At 42.6% G+C, this 24066-nt stretch overlaps 1 long non-coding RNA gene across 3 annotated transcripts in view; it reads left to right on the top strand.

Annotated features, from left to right (window-relative positions):
• Positions 1–20964, top strand: part of LOC142656462 (uncharacterized) — a 30549-nt gene extending 9585 nt beyond the window's left edge. Inside the window, exons 3-5 of one of the 3 annotated variants that reach the window (XR_012849682.1) lie at positions 7251–7326; positions 15289–15413; positions 19346–20964. This is a non-coding gene — a long non-coding RNA (uncharacterized LOC142656462). Of the gene's footprint in view, positions 1–7250; positions 7338–15288; positions 15414–19345 lie in introns of all 3 variants that reach the window. The other 2 variants (XR_012849681.1, XR_012849683.1) reach the window with 2 other exon arrangements.
• The last annotated feature ends 3102 nt before the right edge of the window (positions 20965–24066 follow it).

Below are 24066 nucleotides of genomic sequence, written 5' to 3'. Positions count from 1 at the left end.
GTCCATATATGGGCAGCGATGTCAGGGAATTCCACAGAGTCCATGAGCAGAGCCGACACCAGCGCTCTGCTCGGGACTCCGGCTCTGGGCAAGACCCTGATACACTGTCCATATATGGGCAGCGATGTCAGGGAATTCCACAGAGTCCCAGAGCAGAGCCGACACCAGCGCTCTGCTCGGGACTCCGGCTCTGGGGAAGCCCCAGACATCGCTGTTCATATGTGGACAGCGATGTCAGGGAATTCCAGAGTCTCGAAGCAGAGCCGATACTAGCGCTCTGCTCGGGACTCCGGCTCTGGGGAAGCCCCAGACATCGCTGTTCATATGTGGACAGTGATGTCAGGGAATTCCAGAGTCTCGGAGCAGAGCCGATACTAGCGGCTCTGTGTCCCGCGGGCCGCAGATGACAGCCCCAGGGGCCGCATGCGGCCCGCGGGCCGCGTGCTTGAGACCCCTGCCATAGAGGGTAGCTACTTAATGTCATACATTTCCATCATTACATCCAAAACATTTTATGCATATGTTACACAATGACCAACACATCTTAAAAGGAGTTGTTTGCTATGGTCAAACCCATTTCCTAAAAATGAATATTCCCTTGTTCTTCTTTCAGATCCGGTAACAGTTAGCAGGGCGCAGAGATCAGCTGCAAAAGTCTCTCTCTCTGGTGGACCCAGTAGGTCCGTGCGTTACATGGCCAGCCCATAGATGTCAATTGCCGCAATATAATACTTAATTTCCCTTGTGGTGGTGCTGCCTGTTTCCCCTGCAGAATTGTTTCCATCTAACAAAAAGGGATTGTAAAAAGCGGACATAAAAATGCCCCAGCTCATAGTATAAAACATTTCCCATCTCTGGTGATTTTATACAACAGCCCTATTATTATCTCTTTGGGGCTTCCAAAAATATTCATTGGCTCATAACGCCAACATACTATATCCACACTTCATATTTTAATACATTTCAGATCTTTAACAAGACATGTTTATGGTGAGCCTGTAACTTAGTCCTGGTGTAAGTCACCAGTAAGTGTCCCTCTGACTATTTGTAACATTTGGATAGCTTTTTAAATCATCTATAGTTTTTTTTTTTTATATCAATGTGAAATTTGTGTTGTTGCTAAGCAGCTAAACCCTGCCTGGGCATTCCGGCTACCAGGATATAAATTCCACAGAGACCGCTGCTTTTCAGGTGCATATAAACATGGGATTTTCTAGACAGGTGCAGCGTATTCAATAATTGCACGTTACATGTCTACTCACACGAGCGCTTCTGCTGCTTCGTTTGAGCGATTGGTGGGGGTCTCAGTGCTCGGACCCCCACCAATCAAAACTTCTGACATGTCACTATGACATGTCAGAAGTTTGTCAAACGTTTAGTTACCCTTTAAACAGCGACACATGATCACATACTTACGGGAACTTTTCTTCATGTTATCACCCCTATTACCAATTAGGGCAGATACAGTATGTGCACTCTGATCATATTTAGGGGGTCTTTTTTTTTCTACTAAAGGGTTGAGAAGATAAGCAGCTGCACATCTAATCCCTTCCCCCCTGTACCCAATCAGGCTATTTGTCACTTATGTGTCTCGAATGTTTACCGGCATCTGGATCCCGGAGATTTTTGGTAAATTTATGTGGACATACTGTAGGCATAAGTGACATGTATTAACTCTACACATCCTGAACTTTTACTTTTAGAAGGTGTTGTGCATCTCAGACTCTGCTTTAGACTTTTAGCAACAGGATTTTACATGAAATTTTATTTTATTTTTTTAAACGTTACACTTTGACGCAAAATTACATGGAGCCGCCCATGAGTGGGAAGTGCTGGGTGGATTTTCATGTGCCAGGTGTCTAGTTTAGGAAAATATATCGGTATGGGAGTATAATATGAGTTTTGTATTTTGTTTGTGTACAGTGAAGGAAATAAGTATTTGATCCCTTGCTGATTTTGTAAGTTTGCCCACTGTCAAAGTCATGAACAGTCTAGAATTTTTAGGCTAGGTTAATATTACCAGTGAGAGATAGATTATATTAAAAAAAAAAACTGAAAGTCACATTGTCAAAATTATATATATTTATTTGCATTGTGCACAGAGAAATAAGTATTTGATCCCTTTGGCAAACAAGACTTAATACTTGGTGGCAAAACCCTTGTTGGCAAGCACAGCAGTCAGACTTTTTTTGTAGTTGATGATGAGGTTTGCACACATGTTAGATGGAATTTTGGCCCACTCCTCTTTGCAGATCATCTGTAAATCATTAAGATTTCGAGGCTGTCGCTTGGCAACTCGGATCTTCAGCTCCCTCCATAAATTTTCGATGGGATTAAGGTCTGGAGACTGGCTAGGCCACTCCATGACCTTAATGTGCTTCTTTTTGAGACACTCCTTTGTTGCCTTGGCTGTATGTTTCGGGTCATTGTCGTGCTGGAAGACCCAGCCACGAGCCATTTTTAATGTCCTGGTGGAGGGAAGGAGGTTGTCACTCAGGATTTGACGGTACATGGCTCCATCCATTCTCCCATTGATGCGGTGAAGTAGTCATGTGCCCTTAGCAGAGAAACACCCCCAAAACATAATGTTTCCACCTCCATGCTTGACAGTGGGGACGGTGTTCTTTGGGTCATAGGCAGCATTTCTCTTCCTCCAAACACAGCGAGTTGAGTTAATGCCAAAGAGCTCAATTTTAGTCTCATCTGACCACAGCACCTTCTCCCAATCACTCTCAGAATCATCCAGATGTTCATTTGCAAACTTCAGATGGGCCTGTACGTGTGCCTTCTTGAGCAGGGGGACCTTGCGGGCACTGCAGGATTTTAATCCATTACGGCGTAATGTGTTACCAATGGTTTTCTTGGTGACTGTGGTCCCAGCTGCCTTGAGATCATTAACAAGTTCCCCCCGTGTAGTTTTCGGCTGAGCTCTCACCTTCCTCAGGATCAAGGATACCCCACGAAGTGAGATTTTGCATGCAGCCCCAGATCGATGTCGATTGACAGTCATTTTGTATGTCTTCCATGTTCTTACTATTGCACCAACAGTTGCCTCCTTCTCACCCAGCGTCTTACTTATGGTTTTGTAGCCCAATCCAGCCTTGTGCAGGTCTATGATCTTGTCCCTGACATCCTTAGAAAGCTCTTTGGTCTTGCCCATGTTGTAGATTTTAGAGTCAGACTGATTAATTGAGTCTGTGGACAGGAGTCTTTTATACAGGTGACCATTTAAGACAGCTGTCTTTAATGCAGGCACCAAGTTGATTTGGAGCGTGTAACTGGTCTGGAGGAGGCTGAACTCTTAATGGTTGGTAGGGGATCAAATACTTATTTCTCTGTGCACAATGCAAATAAATATATATAATTTTGACTATGTGATTTTCTTTTTTTTATATATATAATCTATCTCTCACTGGTAAAATTAACCTAGCCTAAAAATTTTAGACTGTTCATGTCTTTGAAAGTGGGCAAACTTACAAAATCAGCAAGGGATCAAATACTTATTTCCTTCACTGTATATCAAAAGATTTAAAATTGTCCCTACAGCGAAAGGGTTAAATGGTTTATCTGACCAGCTATGATACCTGGAATATGGCATGCGACCACTGAAACCTTTGATTGGCTGCAGCGGTCACATGCTGGGCGCTTGTAAAGAAAAAGCTGGAGGACTGCTGGAGAGTCAATGTAGGTTCACCATGAATAAAAAAAAGAGGTGAGTGCTAATTATTTTTTTGTATTATTACAATTCTCTTCTAAAAAAAAATTGACAAGTCAAATAACCCCTTTATTTTCGGTTTATATATTTTTTTAAAAATTGTAGGGCTATAAATCTTGAAATATTACAGCTTCACACTGGCCACCAGCGCAAGCAAAATAGGCTGACATTTCGTGTTTTCTGCAGCCTACTGTCAGCTTTGCTGTGCAGACTGGGACAAAATGAGCAGAGTCATCTCATTATCATTAGAGTGTGGACGAGTTAATGACAGTTCTTTTGTACCGCTGGAGGCAGTAGCTACCATAAATCACACACACCCTGCTGCCCTGTCTATACAGACAATACAGGAAGGAAGAGTGTGCGCCAAGGGAAGTTTTAAAAAAATGAAATAAATAAAAAGCTACATTTAAAAAAAAAATTATATATATATATATATATATATATATATATATATATATAAACAAACAAACAAACAAACAAACAAACAAACACATAACTCTTCTTTTACAGATTTACATCTAATTAGTGAAACTCAAATTCCATACATGAGAGATTCCCAAAATAAAACTTGGTAGGAATATAAAAATAATTATTTGCCGATGTTTTGAAGGAAAAGTCAGAAAAATTAAACACATGCAGAGAAGCAGTAGAGTACCCCGTGCATGCACAAATAATCTCTGGACTCTCTTAGTAGTAGTAAGGGAAATCTGCCTCTAGGTCCACGTGCACATATTTTCAGGCACTGAATTGAAGTGACCTGAGGAGTAATGCGGTCACGTAGGCATCATCAGTACTTTTGCCAATCGACCATATCTGAAGAGCAAACACTACCGGATCTGCCACGACTCTTTTTTAGTCTGTTTTATAACCGTTTTTCTTACCATACAGAACCAGAAACAGGCTGATACAACCACAACCAACTGCATAAGTTACCTTTGTAAAAATATGGATATCTCTATATTGGTCAAACATGGGTAGGGAAATTGCTGTGTTAGAGGACTGGCTTAGCAAATTTTTGGTGTGGGGTGGGGGGGGGGGCAGGTTGGCCAACAAGTCACTCTGCTTGGCCAGGGTATTTAGATAGGAGGCCTAGGACAGCAAACTGATTATTTGCACCAGGTGAAGGAAGGTCTAGCTACTGTAGAACTCTACAAACATGGTATTCCGAGTATGTACCATGGTTTTTAACAAAACTTTTTAAAATAACGCTTCTTGTACTTTATAGGGACTATTTTTATTTTATTTTCTTAGATTTGTCTGCATCGAGTGCATTTTATTATAAAATAACATAATCAAACAAGCAAACAATGTGAACTGACCCCTTTTGTATTGCAGATTCTTGCTGAACATCATGACACAGAATGTTACCATTGCAGAAAGCCCTCATCATGCCCAGAACAACTGACTGCACAATGTTTCGCCTATATAAATGAAATAATCAATAATACTTATTCCATACTGAAATAAATAAACTCGCCCCTAGTATCCAATGACTAATATGATAGCCCGTCAGGATTTTGCTAGCCCACAGGGAGGAACTCATGAAGTAGATAAACCTGGCAGCTGAAGCAGTTGACTTTGTATAAGTAGTGCAGGCAGCTGGCACGCACACCTTCACTGCGGGATGAGAGTGCGCTGAGTGCTTGCCAATGTTAAGATGCAGAAGAAAGTCTTCAGACAAAGTGGAGCTGTCATTTTTTGCAAAATCAGTTTTTGTAAGATTTAGATCTCCATATAAAAACATTAACAGTATCATCTCGAACATTGTGAAAAACAACTATTAGGACCATACATGGCAGAGAGAAGAAAATGTCGAAACACCCTACAGCAACATAGATTAAGATCTAAAATATCAATAATGCCCAAAGACTGGCGGCTGCGTTCACATCTGTGTCAGGGCTCCGTTCATGGGTTCAATCGGAGCTTTCCATCAGGGGAACCCATGAACGGAACCTAAACTGAAACAAACTGAAACCATAAGTTTGATTTCAATGGTGACGGATCCGGTGAAAATTTTTTCTGTTTGTCACCGTTGTATAAGGTTCTGTCGTTTTTAACGGAATCAATAGCGCAGACGACTACGGTATTGATTCCATCAAAACAACAGAACCCTTACACAACGGTGACAAACGGAATCCATTTGCACCGGATCCGTCACCAGTGAAATCAATGGCGATGCAAATAGAAACCTGTGGTTTCCATTTGTTTCAGTTTGGGTTCCATTCATCGGTTCCCCTGATGGAAAGCTCTGACGGAACCCATAAACGGAGCCCTGACGCAGATGTGAACGACGCTTATACAGAAGATAACCCATGCATAAATTATATGAATAACCAGTCTGGTATGGTGTTGATAAATGAGTGGTCAAATGCGGGTAAAAATAAAGAGAGCAAATGGGGTATCTGGGGAAAACAAAAAGGGAATGTCTATCGGATGTCTAGAGAAATGCCCATCGCCAAAACAGCAGGGAAAATATCTTATCCTGCAAGCCTATAAGGAAGGCAAGCAAAGCAAACAGGGAAGCAGTATAAACCAAGCCTGGAAGAAAAAGCTAAATTATCATGTACTTACCCCTTTGGGCTCCAACGCCATGTCTTCCTTTTCCTGGGTGCTGCGGTAATGAGCAGGGCAGGTCGGAATGCCAGATGCAGGGGCAAACTTAAGGGTTTATAAAGGGTGGCTTCCAAGTGTGTTGGTGCACACGATAGACATGCCAAAATTCCCCTCCTTCCTGCTTCACTTCCAATTATACTTACTTTATCAACTTTCTACATTTACGTCACACATTTTTATATAGGGTAGTAAAGTGGCCAGTGATAATATTCCTGTAATATCCCTGTGGGTCTAATGGTTAATACCTAATATATCTGGTGGTCTAGGGTGACTAAGGGATTAATATTGATATCCTTTATCCAAGGTGGTCTAGGATGGTTATGGGTTAGGCCTAGTTCACACAGAGTTTTTTGACAGGCAGAAAAAAAAAATCGGCCTTTAGAATTCCTTCAGGAATTTTTTGCAGGGTTTTTGCCCGCAGTCGTTGAAACTAATGTAAAATCCGCGTGCAAAAAACACCATAAAAAAAAGCTCCAAACCAGCGCCTACATGATCACTACTTCATCACACATAGCTTTAGTTTTGAGAACCTCCAGAAATACTTCCTTACATAGTGGACCTTTAAGTGGATAGAGAAGAAGGTTCCTCCAGGGCGGGACTATCCTCTTTATCAACAGTCCCTGAAAGACGATTTTTTTAAAGCCACCTTCAAAAAGGGAAATGCATGAATAACAATTCCCTAAAATGCCTACTGCAGCTATTATAGTTAAATCTTATCTCCTTTATTCTGCTGTTGATACCTGTATTCTGTCAATGTACTGCAGGCATGATCATATTATATTAGGGAATTAATATTTATGTTAAGTCCTCTACAGCAAGAAAACTAACAAGATGGTCACAGGCTGATACATTGAACATTTCTGCTCCTTGCAGAGATTTTTGTGGCTGTCAATCATCTGACATCAGCTTTCTTCTTTTGTAGTTTTGGACTAAGCCTGAAGATCGATACAAATCAATTCTCCCACAATGACGGTGTCGGCTTCTAAAACGGCACTGCGGTAAATTATTGGTAAATTTGCAGACAATGAATGAATATGTGTGGCCACTAGTAGCCATTATTTTATATTGTTTATTGTCTGCTTCTTTCAAGATGTATTATACTGTCTCAATATGCGGCAATTGGATGTGTCTGTGGGGTGACAGTCTCTTTCAATGCATGTAGAATTACAAATATAACACATTTTTGCCATGTGTAATATATAAGGGATAACAAATTAGGCTTCATTCACATCTGCGTCGGGACTCCGTTCATGGGTTCCGTTGGAGCTTTCCGTCAGGGGAACCCATAAACGGAACACTGACTGAAACAAACGGAAACCATAGGTTTCCGTTTGCATCACCATTGATTTCACTGTGCAAATAGTTTCCGTTTGTCACCGTTGTTTAAGGATTCAATCGTTTTGACGGAATAAATAGCGCAGTCGGCTACGGTATTGATTCTGTCAAATCGACCGAACCCTTAAACAACGGTGACAAACGGAAAGCATTTCCACTGGATCCATCACCATTAAAATCAATGGTGATGCAAATAGAAACCTATAGTTTCTGTTTATTTCAGTCATGGTTCTGTTCATGGGTTCCCCTGACGGAAATCTCCGACTGAACCCATGAACGGAACTCTGACGCAGATGTGAAAGAAGCCTTACCAACATTTGAATCCTGAATCGCTGGACATTTTAAACATCACCTCTCCCACCCAGGAACGTCCCCTTCAGAAGCAAATTATCATAAACTCCACCCTTTTTGTGGTACGTTTTAGAGGGGCTGCCCTGCAAAAATCGGAACTGTTGGCAATAATAGGTAATGTAGCCCTTGCTTTAAATTAGGGGTTACATTACCATTATCAGTATTTAATATAAATAATACTAGAGGTCAGCAAAGAGTCCCGTGATCATATAAAAACACAAGGCTTCTAATATTCTTAATTCATAGTAGACTGTACATTATTTCTTGGAATACACAGATCTATTTAATAAAATAACCCGTTTCCTCAAAATAGCGGTCTGCAACAATTGAGGTGTATATTATAGTGCCAGTTCCTGTGTATCCCCAATACTGAGCCAGTCACAGTGTACCCCATAGAGTGTCAGCCACAGTATTTACTCATATAGTGCCAGCCACTGTGTGCCCCATGGTACTGATTCAGCTACAATGTGCACCCAGACAGTGACATTCCCAGTGTGCAGCATAGAGGACCAGCTTTAAGTTGGCGCCCCCCCCCTCCCAATATGGTGTACTATCATACAGTGTACCATATTATACACTGCCTAATTATAAGTGCCCAAATAACAGTGCCATAAATTGGCCAAGTAACACTTTCATATGGTCCAGACAGCAATGTAATACATTGCTGCCACCAGCACCATTGCAAAATAATAAATTGTACTGTGCCTAAGTAGCAGTGCCACATAATGCATAAGTAAATACCACCAGGCAGTGCTCAAATAATAAAAATATACCATGACCAAATAACAACAACTCATAAACAAACATAAAATAATCTAATAACAGTGCCATTCAATGTCTTATCTAAATAATCCTGCTATACAATTAATATAATGATATGTGGTGGTCACAGGCCTCAGATGCCAGGCCATAAGGTGCCCCCTTCAGAAGTGGTGACTGATGTGCCCTGTGCGATTACACATGTTGCACATCCCTAAGGTCAGCCCTTTCCACATACAGTACCAGCCTCAGTATTCCTCCCATGCAGTGCCTACGACAATGTGCTCCTAGATGCTGTGCGCGCCACAGTGTGTACTCGTACAATGCCAGACACGATATACGTCCGTATAAAGTGCCAACTCACATTTTGCCTCACATACAATACTCTAAAAAATTGGATTTCCAAACTATGAATCACTCCATAAGGGCTTATTCAGATGAAGTGTGCCGAATTTCCCGTAAAAAACTGCAGTTTTTCACGGCCGACTTGCCCCCGTGAGGGACCAGTTTTCACGGATCCCTCATAGACTTGTCTATTGATGGATCCGTGAAAACGGACAAAAATAGGACATGTCCTATTTTTTATGAGCTGTTCACGCGTTCCGTTAGAACAACGGCCATGTGAATAGCCTCATAGAAATACATGTAGCCGTGTGACAGCCGTTAAAAAGACGTCCAATACAGGGACTATTTTAAAGTTTGTCTGAATAAGCCCTTAGGCTGTGAATCTCAAACCTGTCAAATTAATTCTGCCTTCATGAATTACAACTTTTTCATTCCTTAAATTCACTTGGACCCTAATTCCAATTTTATGCTATGGGCCCCTATGATTACTTGTTACCCTGCTGTTTTACATCTATTTATTTTTAGAAAAATCTGCTTAAAGGGGTTGTCCACTTTCTGAAAACTGATGACCTATCCACCGGATAGGCCATCAGCATATGATCGGTGCGTGTACGACATCCGGACCCCACACCGATCCGCAACTGTGGCTGACTCCGTGCATCGGATGTTTGGAACGGGATGCAGTAAATGGAGTTGGGAGCAGATGGCTCTGAACCACTGCATAGCAGCCGTTCGGCGGAACTGCAGCTCTGCTCCTATTCACTTGAATAGGAGCAAAGCTGCAGTACTGCAGCTCGGCCGCTATTCTTTGACCGGAGCCATCAGCTTTTGGCAACATCATCCCCACGCCCGGAGGCAGCCAAAGTGCCGGATCGGTGCAATTAAAAAAATTGGTTGATAAATTGTCCACTATTTATTTCTCATGTGGACCTAAAAAATATCACCAATTTATTTCAAGTTAAAAAGACCTTTGAATTACATTTTCTTGGATTTTGTTCCATCAGGATTTATAACCATTTTGATGTTCGACAGAAATATTTTTTTAATTGGTAACAGTGTAATGGGGACCAAGATATGTCTAAATGTGTGTATTTGGGGAGTAGTCTACAAAAACATCTCATGCTAGTACTGCTCTCACCAGTAAAATAAATGTAACATATTAAATATTGTATTTGCTTTCCTGATTAAACCAGCAGCAGCAATGATTTTGCAGCCTGGAAAATAGTCATCATCTCAGCGTAGATATAAAATTCATGGAGGACAGACTGCGGCACTAACCTGTCTCCATAGAGTATTTTGTCTTGGTTTGTTCACTGGTTTAATGATTCATTGGGTTCTAAGTAGCACATTATGAGTCAGTGACACCATGACAGGATACAGATATTTGCTTTTAATGAGGCCAAGTAATTTATTGACCGGTCGCAATCAGCTCTGTTATCTCTGACAATATATGGGGAGATGGCTCTGCAAGGAGATCATTTGACATTGGAAATGAAATAGAGAATTCTGCTAGAGCAAGAAAGCAAAGGAACAGATGAAACAGAAAGGAGACTTCTATAATTCAATATACAGGAGACCAAATTTAATTATATAGGTTATAGAAGAGCTGCAGATGGAGGTGGGTAGGACCGGCAGGGTATGTGCCTGCATTCTTGGTGCCAAGGAGTAGGGGCACCAACAAGCCACACTGTCTTGGTGAGGGTATTTAGATACAGGGCAGTAAATTAAATCTTTGTCCTGTTCGAAGAAAAGCTTGGGTTAGGCTTCCTTCGCAAACACTTTTGGTTTGGAATTTTTTTGGTCAAAAAAATGCATTTAAAAAAAACAAATTTAAAAAAAAAAAAATGATACATGTTTTTAAGGCGTTTTTGGGGGCATTTTTTTTAGAAATAATGTTTTTTACTATTTACGTTTTTTCTTACATTTTTCGGAATTGCAAATCATGTGATTAAAAGATCATGTGATGCAGATTCATCTTTGCAACATGAGATTTATCCTGAAAAACGCCACAAAAAAGCCAAAAAAAAATGCTACACACATTGACACATGCGTTTTGTTTTTTTAGAGTTGAAAAAAGCCAAATCAACCCTTGCTGCCATTTTGAAAAAACGCCACTGAGCCAAAAATTGCAAGACAAAAGAAACAAAAATGGCACTAATGTTTGTAGTGAGTTCAATATTTCAGCATTGACTTCCAGCTAACATCTGGCCACACTCTTTTTTGGCGCGAAAAAACAGCAAAAAATGCCAGGACAAAAAGCCGATAAACGTGTTTTTTTCCCCTAAACATGCTGTGTGTTAAGCCACCCTTAGGCCCTGTTCACCAGAGTTTTTTTCCGCGTTTTTTGCCGGGAAACCGCGGCAAAAAACAACCGAAATTGACTCCTGTTGATTTGATTGGGAGGTGGAGGCGTTTTTTTTACCGCGAGCAGAAAAAACGCTTGTGGTAAAAAGAAGTAACATGCCCTATCCTGAGGCGTTTTCCACCTCAAAAACCCCATTGAAATCAATGGGAGACTTTTTTTTGACGCGTTGTTTTGACGCAATTTTTTACACGTGTTTTGACGCTTTTTTCGGCACAAAAAGCTTGCAGTTATTCTATTTTTCTGTTGAAGAGATAGCTAAAATAAAAAGCGGCAAAAATCACGGCAAAAAACACTTCAAAAAACCGGAGCTGATTTTTCCAGGCAGAATTTTCTGCCTGCAAAAAACTCTGTGTGAACATACCCTGAAAATGATATATGTACTTTCCCCTGTTTCAAAGTTCACAAAAAATCTTTTTAGTAATGTCCCAAAAGGCAATATTCAAAAAGAACCATTTGTTTAAAACTAATGTAGAGTATCTTATGTGTAGATTTAATTACATATTATAATTGAATCTACATCAAATCACATTTTTACCCTTCGTTTAGCGTGTACATCAGGAAAGCTCCCTACGTACATGCGAAACGTGTCCATAGGGCTCCATTAGCCCGACGGAAGCCAAAGGAGTGTCTTTTAGGCCTCGGTCGGGCTGATATACGTTGATACACCTTTATTTTGGAGGATGGAATAACGTAGTATACTACGCTATTTCATCCTGAGGGATCCCGCAAAAAAAAGGATACTACACAGTATATGTTTTTTTGAACATGGGAGCCCATGTGTGACAGACTACACTATATGGAATCCATTACAGTTATATGTTAAATGTAATATCAGGGGCTTCCCAGGAGCGGAATCTCCGGCCAGAGTGTTGACGACACTTTGGCCGGGGACTCCAGCATCTCAAAGCTCCTAACGTCACTGTTCATATATGGACAGTGACATCAAGGGCTTTCCCAAGCAAGGAGTCCCCATCCAGAGCGCTTGAGATGCTCTTATCTGGGACACCATAGTTGAAAGCCCTTGACATTGCTGTCCATACATGGACAATGACGTCAGGGGATTCCCCAGGCACATCGCTTCAAGTAGCGCTCTGCCGGGGCAGTTGGGCGCTGTATCCCACTATATGGCTTTACTACCTTCAGTCTGAGTTATAGGTCGGGAAAAAAACGAGATGTGAACTCAACTTGGATTCTGTGCTTAAAATAGTTGTCCAAGAGTTAGACAAATCCCCCAAATAGGCCAGACCTGCAGAAAAATAATATTTGAAAAAACGTACTATCAATACTCTGCCGACCGGCCTGTGGATGGATGAGGCCACAATAGTTGACTGAACATCATGTGGCTTAGATATAAAAATATTGCAGGCCACTATGACATTTTAAAGGCCATGGACAGCAATTACAAAAGTTTATGTAGATTTCCTTTAGCAGTAAATGCATACCGAGGTAATTCAGTCGCAGAATAGACTGTCAACCTCTTCAGCAACTCTTATAACTAGTAAAGGGAGACACTCAGGTCCTGATATGGAGCGTATTATAGATGGAGAAGTCTGTATAAGTGCCAGAACTGCCATATTGATGACTCATAGACCCGTTATATATCACAGACCAAAAGCTAAATTCCCATAATCCTTTAATTTTTTTTTCTCAAGGGCTTGTATCATGACTATTCATACTCACCTTTATACATGTCTCATAATTTTTTTTGGGTGTTTTACATTCTACTTATTAATCTGCACTTTATACTTTTGTGTTTTGTAAACCTTTTATTGGACATCAGTTAGCCACAGCGTTGTGCCACGTGTGCAATTTCACAAGGTGCATTATCTGTCACTAATGAAAGGGGGTGCCCTGATGGCCTGGGCATCGAGAGCTGGTAACCCCAATCCCACGTGTGTTTTTTGACCATTGTATGATTGTGTTATTTGGGTACTAAAAAGTACACCATAAAAACATACTGCACAGGGCACCAACCAACCTTTCGAGTGCTGGATTACATACCAACATGCAATGCAGCTGACACAGGGATGAAATTTGGGGTTTATCTTGTACATATTATTGGGGGTGGTTATTTGGACCCCATTGCAGAATCTGTAACATGACCCCCACCTACCATGTGACAGTGATAATAATGATGTCTCCCTATGTGGAAATAAAACCTCAAGCACCAAGGCCCTGGTGCAACTACTACCTCAACTACTACCTTTGCAACCCCTATAACTATGCGCCTGAATGAGAGGGAATTGTGGGATTTTGGAAAAAGCAGGGTACACCAACAGCAAACGAGAATAAAAAAGGCCTCATTCAAACTGAGAAGATACATAAATCAATGTCAAGGCACAGTGATAATACTGAAGCACCATAGTGAAGGGGAACAGTGTATAAGTATGTATGTATCTATGAGCTATACATTAGTTATCCATATGTATGGGCTGCATATAGCCAAAGAGTTTGCTTTAGGACAGAGTAGGAATATTTTATATATATATATATATATATATATATATATATATATATATATATATATATTCATTTACCTTTGAAATCCTAGGGCTTGGCGAGTCGCAGCACAATCTATACCCTCTTCCTCAGGTAATAGTTCCAATTAAACTTGGAATGACCAAGACTGAATGACTACTTTAATGACATCATCAGCCACAGGTTGGGACTTTAATGTGTTTTGAGTCATGCATCCATTTACATCCAGAGTCAATGTCAAGAACCCTTTCGAAGCAGCATGATGTAGCAGATAATTGGGTCTCATAAATTGTATAACTCAGTGAAATCCTATTCGTTTAACAAGGCGCATTCACAGCTGCCAACTAGTCCAGGCCTTTAAAGGAGCTGTCCGCTTTCTGACTTTTTGACAAAAGGGTACCATGACGATTAGCTGATCACAGGGTTTCTAGGACCGCCATCGATTCTCTGTTATCTGTGGGGTATCCTTGCAGCAAGTATTCAATTTCCCTAGCTCCACCACAGGGGAAAATTAGCCATTACACAGTTCCCATTGAAATCAATGGGTTGTCTGTGTAATGTGTCACGGCTTTGTGCACCTACTAGGCCGCTCTGTTGTAGCGGAGAAGCAGCTGACCAATCAATAGTCAGTGATAGTCTTTAGGACACGAGTACCTGGATAGAAGATTTGGCAGATACTTGGCGTGGCAGACACTTGGCACAGATAACACTTGGCAGAGATGACACTTGGCACAGTCAACACTTGGCACAGATGGTGAACTCAACTCTGACACTAGACTTCGCACTGGAACAAACACAATTACTGGATACAGGATACAACTAGGGAACCATTTGCAAACAAACATGGGAAGACACAACAACGCTTAGGCAAGGAGGAAGCGGGCAGAGTCCTTTTTGTTGACCAGGGTGCATTGGGATTGGGTAGGGACAGTTACAGGTAAAAAGATGGATGGATAGATAGATGGATGGATAGATAGATAGATAGATAGATAGATAGATAGATAGATAGATAGATAGATAGATAGATAGATAGATAGATAGATAGATAGATAGATAGATAGATATTACATAATATTAACTTACATGTTTAGTACTCCACAAATAGTAAGAAAAGATTTTCTAGTTGGATGTGATGCTAAATCTTGCAATGTTTAGAATATATCACATCACATAAACTAGGGGCCAATAACTATGGACTGTTCCTGCCAGCCACAGATGGACAAGAACTTACTGAGCCAAACGTCTCTGATTATCATTAAAACCCGCAATGTCTTGATATGGAATGAAATAGCATTATAATGACCAATATTCTATTGTGTTATTTCAGAGTCGAAGTCCAGCTGGTCAGCTTCAACATCATTAGATCAGGAGACCCACAGGTCAACAAGCACAGAACAGACAGAAAACGACTTAACCAAGAGAAAATTTCAGTGTTTCAATGAATTGCTCAATGTGAGTTCTTCCAGAGAACATGCATATCTCGTAACTTTCAACTATTGCAGAGAGGGACAACTACGACACGCTTAGTGCACATTTTTAAAGTTAAACTTCACCTCTAAACCCGCCCAATCCTCGCCAATACCCCCCAGTCAGCCCACACAGTATAATACCCCCATAGTGCCTCCCTACAGTATAATGTCCCCACAGTGCCCCCTCACACAGTATAATTCCCCCTGTGCCTCCCCACAATATAATGCCCCCTTAGTGTCCCCACACAGTATAATGAACACATAGTGCCTCCCCACATAGTATAATGCCAACAGTGCAGGGGCGTAACTAGGAAAGACTGGGCCCCATAGCAAACTTTTGACTGGGGCCCCCCCTCCCCTGGGTGTCACACAACCCCCCCTCCCTTGTAGATAGTGCCTTTTTTACAGCCCCCCCCTGTAGATAACGCTATACAGCCCCCCCTCTGTAGATAGCGCCATACATCCCCCTGTAGAGAACGCCATACAGCCCCCTGTAGATAACGCCATACAGCCCCCTGCAGAGAACGCCATACAGCCCCCCCTGTAGAGAACGCCATACAGCCCCCTCTGTAGGGAACGCCATACAGCTCCCCCCCTGTAGGGAACGCCATACAGCCACCCCCCCTGTAGGGAACGCCATACAGCCACCCCCCCTGTAGGGAACGCCATACAGCCACCCCCCCTGTAGGGAACGCCATACAGCCACCCCCCCTGTAGGGAACGCCATACAGCCCCCCCTCTGTAGATAGCGCCATACATCCCCCTGTAGAGAACGCCATACAGCCCCCTGCAGAGAACGCCATACAGCCCCCCCTGTAGAGAACGCCATACAGCCCCCTCTGTAGGGAACGCCATACAGCTCCCCTCCTGTAGGGAATGCCATACAGCCACCCCCCCTGTAGGGAACGCCATACAGCCACCCCCCCTGTAGGGAACGCCATACAGCCCCCCCCTGTAGGGAACGCCATACAGCCACCCACCCTGTAGGGAACGCCATACAGCCACCCCCCCTGTAGGGAACGCCATACAGCCACCCCCCCTGTAGGGAACGCCATACAGCCACCCCCCCCTGTAGGGAACGCCATACAGCGTTCCCCCCCCCCCTGTAGGGAACGCCATACAGCGTCCCCCCTCCCAAAAAAATACGACCTACAGTGTGTCCTACAAAATACATGTATCCCCTCTCCACAGGATCTCCACAGGATAGGGGATACATGTGTGATCGCTGGCAGCGATAGGGAGAACGGGGGACTGAAAGTCCCCCTGAACTTCTCCATGACAAACCTCTGACTTCCGGCGTCTGCGCAGCTCAATAAAAATGAAAGGAGCGCTGGTCACGCATGCGCACAAGCACGACCGGCGCTCCATTCATTTCTACGGAGCTGCCGACACAGACCCCGGAAGTCCAAGGTTTGTGATGGAGAACTTCAGGGGAGTTTCAGTCCCCCGTTCTCCCTATCGCTGCCAGCGATCACACATGTATCCCCTATCCTGTGGAGATCCTGTGGAGAGGGGATACATGTCCTGTGGAGATCCTGTGGAGAGGGGATACATGTCCTGTGGAGATCCTGTGGAGAGGGGATACATGTCCTGTGGAGAGGGGATACATGTCCTGTGGAGATCCTGTGGAGAGGGGATACATGTCCTGTGGAGATCCTGTGGAGAGGGGATACATGTCCTGTGGAGAGGGGATACATGTCCTGTGGAGAGGGGATACATGTCCTGTGGAGATCCTGTGGAGAGGGGATACATGTCCTGTGGAGAGGGGATACATGTCCTGTGGAGATCCTGTGGAGAAGGGGGGGATACATGTCCTGTGGAGAGGGGATACATGTCTTTTGCTCTATTTTGCGCCTTCAGGACCAGACACCGTTTAGCCATTTTTAGCACGTGTTAGTTAAATGGCTATAACTTTTTTATTTGTTGGGCTAACGATATGATTTTTGCGACGTTTTTTTCCGTAGACAATGCAGGTTTCTTTTTTTATCGTTTTTATACACATCCTTTTTTGCTATTTTAGAATTTTTATTCATAAAGTTTGAAAATAATAGTAAAAAAATAAGCTTTTTTTACTTTTCAGCTATTTTTTTTGGTAATAACATAGTTTTACCCTAAAATAGACCTTTTATTTGTGATCGTCATTGTCTACCGTAAATTTTTATATATTACATGTCTATATTAGGGTAATTGGGTCAGCGCTAGCGTTACAGCAATGACTGGCGGGGGGGGGGACGTTTTTTTTTTGGGGTGGGTATTTTATGTGTGTTTATTATTTACATTTTTTTTGCACTTTATTATTTTTTGATTACTATGGTCTGTCCCTCAAAGGTCAAAGAAGACCTTTGGGGAACTTTATATATTTTTTTTCTTTCTTTTACACCATGTTTTTCCACTGTAACTGGAGCTGCACGGCAGCCCCAGTTACAGGGGAAATCAGCCCTCTCATAGTGACGATTGTCACTAATAGGGCTGTGCTGGGTCTGATTAGACCCAGCAGCAGTCTGCCACTAACGGCACCCGGCGATCATGTGACCAGTCACATGATCACCGGGAGGAATAGAGACAGCGCCGCTGCTGCTGTCTCTATTCCTGTACACAGCGCGCATTCAGCGCTGTGTACAAGTCATCAGAGAAGACAGAAGCAGCGAAAGCTGCTTCTATCCTCTCCTCAGGGTCCCCGGCAGTCACTGACAGCCGGAGACCCGACATTCAGCTGCCAGATCGCGCGGGCAGCAAGTTAAAACCCGAGCCGTAGAAAGTCTATGGCTCGGGTTTTAAGGACCCTGACCGTAAAAATACAGCCAGCGGCCGGGAACCAGTTAATGGCAGAGCGGGGAGATACCTCCCTGCTCTGCCGTAGTGTTCAGTGGCGTCCCGCTGTAGCAGCCATAGCGGCTGCTAGCGGAGCCTCCGGCCATGGTGGGGGCCCGTGCCGGCGGGCGACACGGGCCCCCTCATGCCGCGGGCCCCGTAGCAGCCGCTACTGCTGCTACGGCGGTAGTTACGCAACTGCAACAGTGCCTCTCCACAGTATAATGTCCCCATAGTGCCTCTCCAAAGTATAATGCCCCCATAGTGCTTCACACAGAGTATAATGACCCAGAGTGCCCCCACACAGTATAATGCCCCATTGCCCCCCCACACACACAGTATAATGCCCCATTGCCCTCCCCCCCACACACAGTATAATGCCCCATAGTGTCTAATAAAAATATTACAATAATTACTCACCTAGCTCTGTCTGCACTGTTAAAGGCTATGAAAACCTTTGAACACTTTTTTTTTTTTTAAATAAAACAATGTAACTTTTTAAATGGTTTTATTAAAAAATTGGTCACAGTGACATGTCAGAAGTTTTGATTGGTGGGAATCCGAGCACTAGGACCCCCACCCATCACTAAAACGAATCGACAGAAGGGCTCAGTGCCAGTTCGTTTCTGATCGGCTCTACTCAGAAAACCAAGCTAGCAGTGTACGAACTCAAGAGAGCTACACCGCTCACTTCGTTTTCCAAAAAACAGGGCAAAAACGCTTCATTTTAGCGATCGTGGCTGGTCTCAGTGCTCGGGGGCCCCACCTATCTAAACTTCTGACATGTGAAAAGATTTTTAAAAGTTTAGTTACCCTTTAAAGCTATTCTGCACTCCAGTATATATACACACACACACACACACACACACACGGTCTCTGCATTTCCTACTTTAGCACGCTAGGTGCACCTCATCCTTGTCCTCACTTCCTCCTTCTTTTCTCCTCACATTAGGATACAGGGTGGACTTATCTGGTACCCCACTAAATATATACCAAACTACCAACTTTAGGAACACCCAATTGTTTTATTATAATGGACGCATATTGTGGGGTTCATCCTGAACAGCCCACTTACTAATTCTGAGATTCCGTTTTTTTCTAAAGGGAACGAACTCACCCTCTTTGACTAATTTTGGAAATGGGAGACTCTTGCAAAGAAAAACTTGGAAGGGAGATATTTGGGGTTTCCGGTTTCCAGCCAAAAGTGCGATTGACTTCAATTTTATGCACCATATAAAACATTGCATGCCAACAACAGATTCCCTTTAGATCAGAGAGAACAGAGAATAAATGTGGACAGTCGGCTTAGGTTTATTATCCGTAATAACTTTATAGCCCTTCGAACCTTCCACTCTTTGCCTCTACCATAATTAATGCATTCCTAATTCTTTGAGTACAGATGGTCCTCCTTGCAACTGTAGTCATGTTCTAGGAGAAGTATTACTTGATCCCTTAGCTCTATGTTTCATTTCAGAGAGCTCCTTGGAGGGCAGCCAGTTCCCTAAATCAGTATCATAGCCGCCCGTACTTCTGAATGAAGCTGTGAAGCGCAGCAGATGTACTGTGTGTCTCAAAGTGTTAGGAAACAAGTGAATATTTGTAACAACACACAAGACTTCTGACTAAACAGAATGACTACATCCTTAGTCACTACAACCCCTATGTGAATGCATCATCCAGAAATTAACTTGAGACAAGGAAACTGCTTGTACTAGGTCACTTCTGTTATTTTGAAGAATCACAAAGTCAGGGCTATGTCTTTAGTTAAAGTGTTCTGTTCCACAGTATATCTGACATCAAGGACCACGGGAACGTTTGTGCACTGCAAGCTATTAAACACAGACAAATCACGATGGAGTTTATCCAATGTCTGCCCTCGGTTAGTCAACCTGACAAAAGCAGAACGGTGGATTATTGCCAAAGCGTTCTTTTCCAAGGAACCGTGTCAAAATGAGGAAATTACAGTAGTCTGGTCCAGAATAGAAGGTGGAGATGTGGGTGGAGTGGAAAAATAAATACTAAGAACTTTGAAAGGAGAAGGAGCTTTCATTCCATACAAGTTTTACAGGATGTAAATTTCTACAGTTGCCGGTTGTTCCCCAAAGTCAAAATGTGTACAGGGCCACCACCTACTGTACCATGTACCATTTATAATATTGCATCAACCAAGTTTTAAGAGCTTATTTTAGTGCTCCATGTGGTAAGCTTTGGGCATAGTTCCACAGAGGAGCCTGGTAACCAACATTGCATGTTGGCAGAAAGAAGATTCCTCGAAGAATGACCACATGTAAAGAATGTCTTCATCTGAAATGTCCTGTATTGTATGAGACCGTATTTCCATGGGTTAATTTCTCTTGTGTGACGTCTTTTCAGATCTATTTAGCTTTTCTATATAGGTTTCCTACTCAGGTAAAACATGCTGGCTGACGACCACTTATAGCTGCCGTTATAGTCCCCTTAGTGGTTGTCCCCTTTATTTCTAGGGATCACAAACCTGCATTTTTATTCCATTCTTACTGCATTTTTAAGAGTTGTTAATGTATTATGGTATATGAATATCATAGAGGAGCACCACTTCTTCTAAGCCCCAACCTAGTAGACAGAGCAGGGGGCCGCTAAAGGGAGAATATTTCTCTGGCAGGACCAGGTGGTTCATGGCTGGTCATTTATTCGTATGGATAGCATGTAATACTACATTTTCCTTGCAGCTTCCAACAGTAATAAAGCGCATCTGTTTTAGTAAATATGTGTATTTGCCGTGCTGTTTCAATCCTGGATCATCTTTTCTCAAAACTCGGCATTGTGCCATTCCTCTCCTAATCCTCTTGGAAATGTATGAATAAGTTGACCTCTGAACGTTGCCATTCCCCTTGTCAATAGGGTGCGACTGATTGTCCCAGTATGTGGGACACGCCCCATTGACAAGGAGCCTGGTAACACTCAGCTGCCAATTTGTTCAAACCTATTCAGGGGGAACGGCACAAAGCAAAATTCTAAGAAAATATGGTACAGACTTATTTTCTGGAGAATATACTGTAAATATTTTCTAGAATAGACAAGTCAGGAGATCCAAGAGGTCCTATTTAAATCCATAACAAATCAGTTGATGCAATTCAGAGTCTGTGGACAGGTAAAGGCCCTTTAACTCGGGCCAATGATCAGGCTCGTTCCCGATCTTTGCCCTGTGTAAACGCTTGTTCATTGGCTGATCAGCTTGTTTATGCAGCCAATGAAATAGTTTCTAGTTGGCAGCACATCTCTCTGAGCAAACAGGGAAATGTCCCTTCCGACATATTGGGAATGTGACCCATGTTGTACATTCATAACCGATCATTGCTCCTTGTGAAAGGAGCAAATGAGCGGCGATCAACAGGATGTCTCATTGATCGGCGCTCGTTTTCACAGCCCATATTGGGCCGTCTAATAGGACCCTTACTGCCTGCCCTGGAGAAAGCAATATGAACAACAAATTGCTAACTTCTTAGACAACTGGTTCCCTCATTTTTTCACTTTGTATACAGTGGCTTTAATGTGCTACATGAATAGCAAATATATAAAGATCCCTTTGACAGATCCCCTTTATTATAGCATATAAATACTTTGTATGGAAAAAACATTATCTTCTAAACAATTTCTTTAGGCATTCATATTTGTATGGTTAATTATAAAGGGGGAGTCCACTTGTATTTGGCTAGCGCAGAATCATAATGAAAAATGACTGTCCCCCGCTTGTCTCTCACTTGGCTGACTCTTGTCTTAAAATGTATCGGAGTATTGTGGCTGTGATTGATGTCTGCCAAGTCTCACATGAACTCAAAAATTCTGGCAGTTTCACAGACTTGGCATCAGCGTAAGGTCTCCGACGGGTTTAAAAGTTACTCTGAGACACTGCTGCGTACAAAGCAATTAGCAAACTAAATCCATAAAATAAAAACACGAGACCCTATGAAAACCCCACAGGCATTCATACGAGTAAGCATCGTGACGGATACTAAGGTGTTCATTTGCTGAAGTCATGTAATGTGGCAGCGTGGGTCTAATCGTTGTTTATCACACGTTAATCCATGGGCTGGATTACTAAATTCAATGGCTCCCCCAACAAGTGATGGGTGGAAAATATAAACCCTACTGTTTGTGATGCAATTCAACATTTTTATGTTCTCCTGAAACACAGCTGCTAAACCTGGATAGTAATAAAAACACACAAACAAATGAAAAAGTTGTTCCCTCGCTGACTTTAATAGCTCTTGTAAACAATCATTTGTTTCTTGGAGTACTAACAAGGCCCACATGCACTGGAGGGAGGCGCTGTTCTGGAATGGAGACAAACTTGTAGCTGGTGCCAATAAACCGAAGCAGAACAAGCAACTAATATGCTTAAAGCGACCCTCCAGTCCAAAACAAAAAAATAACTAAACTGCAAAATTATAGGTAATATACCTGGTGGCCTTGTTGTGTTTGTTCCTGGCGCCATTCCCGCTTTCCATTACCCATTGTTCAGTATCCAAAATGGCATCTGCTGTCTCAAATATGGAGAGTGTTGTCTGCAAGTCGGAAACACACCCTCACCCCTACACTGCCCTCAGATGTACCAGTGATGATGACATCAGCGTTGTGTCCATCCGAGGGCATGTAGCCAGGAACAAGCAGGAGAAGGCCACCAGGTATGCTAAAAATGTTCAATTTTTTAGTTAATTTTTTGTTTTTGACTGGAGTGTCGATATAACATCAGTAATGTAATCTATTGACTGCATCATGGGAGGGTTGGAAAAGATGTATAAACACTAGTTTGTTGGGTTCCTATTAAAAACATAATGCAAAAGTTCCTGGGTCCGGTGTAAACCTGTAACAGGGCCCCCGCACTTACCAGGTGCTACTTGTGATACTGATGACTTCTTATGTGTTTGAGGAAACATTGGGCCCCCTGAGGCACTAGCGCCTTGGTGGGACTGTAAATTCTGCACCACCTATAGCTGCGCTACTGGTTCCTAGCCAGGGCTTCTATATTGCCGGGGGATTTCATGCATGCACAGTACCTTGGTTATTTGTTTCTGACCTTATGTACCTTGCTTGTGTTGCTGACCTTTTTCTTTTTCTGACTTTAGCTACTGTGGTTTGATACAAATAGAAAGAAACGGAAGGGCACCACCATGTAAATAATGATGTATAGGCCCAAACTATGCCGAGTAATAAAGCGAAAAATGGTGAAGACATAACTGAGGCACACTGGAAATCATTCATCACCTATCCACAGACTAGGTGATAAACATATGATCGCTGTGGGTCTGATCATGAGAACATAGATGCCGTGTTCCCTGTCAGAATGGTGCGGTGGTTATACGTGTGAATTACCACTCCATTCATTCTCTATGAGACTAAACAAGAAAGCCGAACACAGAAAAAATTTAATATGCAGAATCATCAAGGATGAAAGGAAACAGGGTCGCTCATAAGTAAGGCCCCATGCACACGACCGTGCCCGCAATCACGGCCCGCGATTGCCACCCGCATTTTTGGGCCTTGCTCCCATACAAAGTATGGGAGCACGGCCCGCAAAATGCAAAAGAACGGACATGTTCCATAATTTTCGGAACATTTCTACAGCACGGACACCCATCCGTAGCGATACGGAAAGGTGTCCGCGTTCAATGAAAGTGAATGGGTCCAAAAACTGAGTTTTTTTACGGTCGTGTGCATGGGGCCTTAGGCTAGGATAGTTTGACTTCATTTATTAGTTTGTGCCCCCTTGTATTGCCTTTTGACTACCATACTTCTCCATTCCGACCCAGGTTTGTTTTTATCAAAGTTATTTTTGTGTCTTTTGG

The sequence above is a fragment of the Rhinoderma darwinii genome, chromosome 6 (assembly GCF_050947455.1).
Source record: "Rhinoderma darwinii isolate aRhiDar2 chromosome 6, aRhiDar2.hap1, whole genome shotgun sequence".
Classification (NCBI taxonomy): domain Eukaryota; kingdom Metazoa; phylum Chordata; class Amphibia; order Anura; family Rhinodermatidae; genus Rhinoderma; species Rhinoderma darwinii.
Note: the sequence above shows the minus strand (reverse complement) of the source record. Positions and strands in the feature narration are given on the sequence as shown.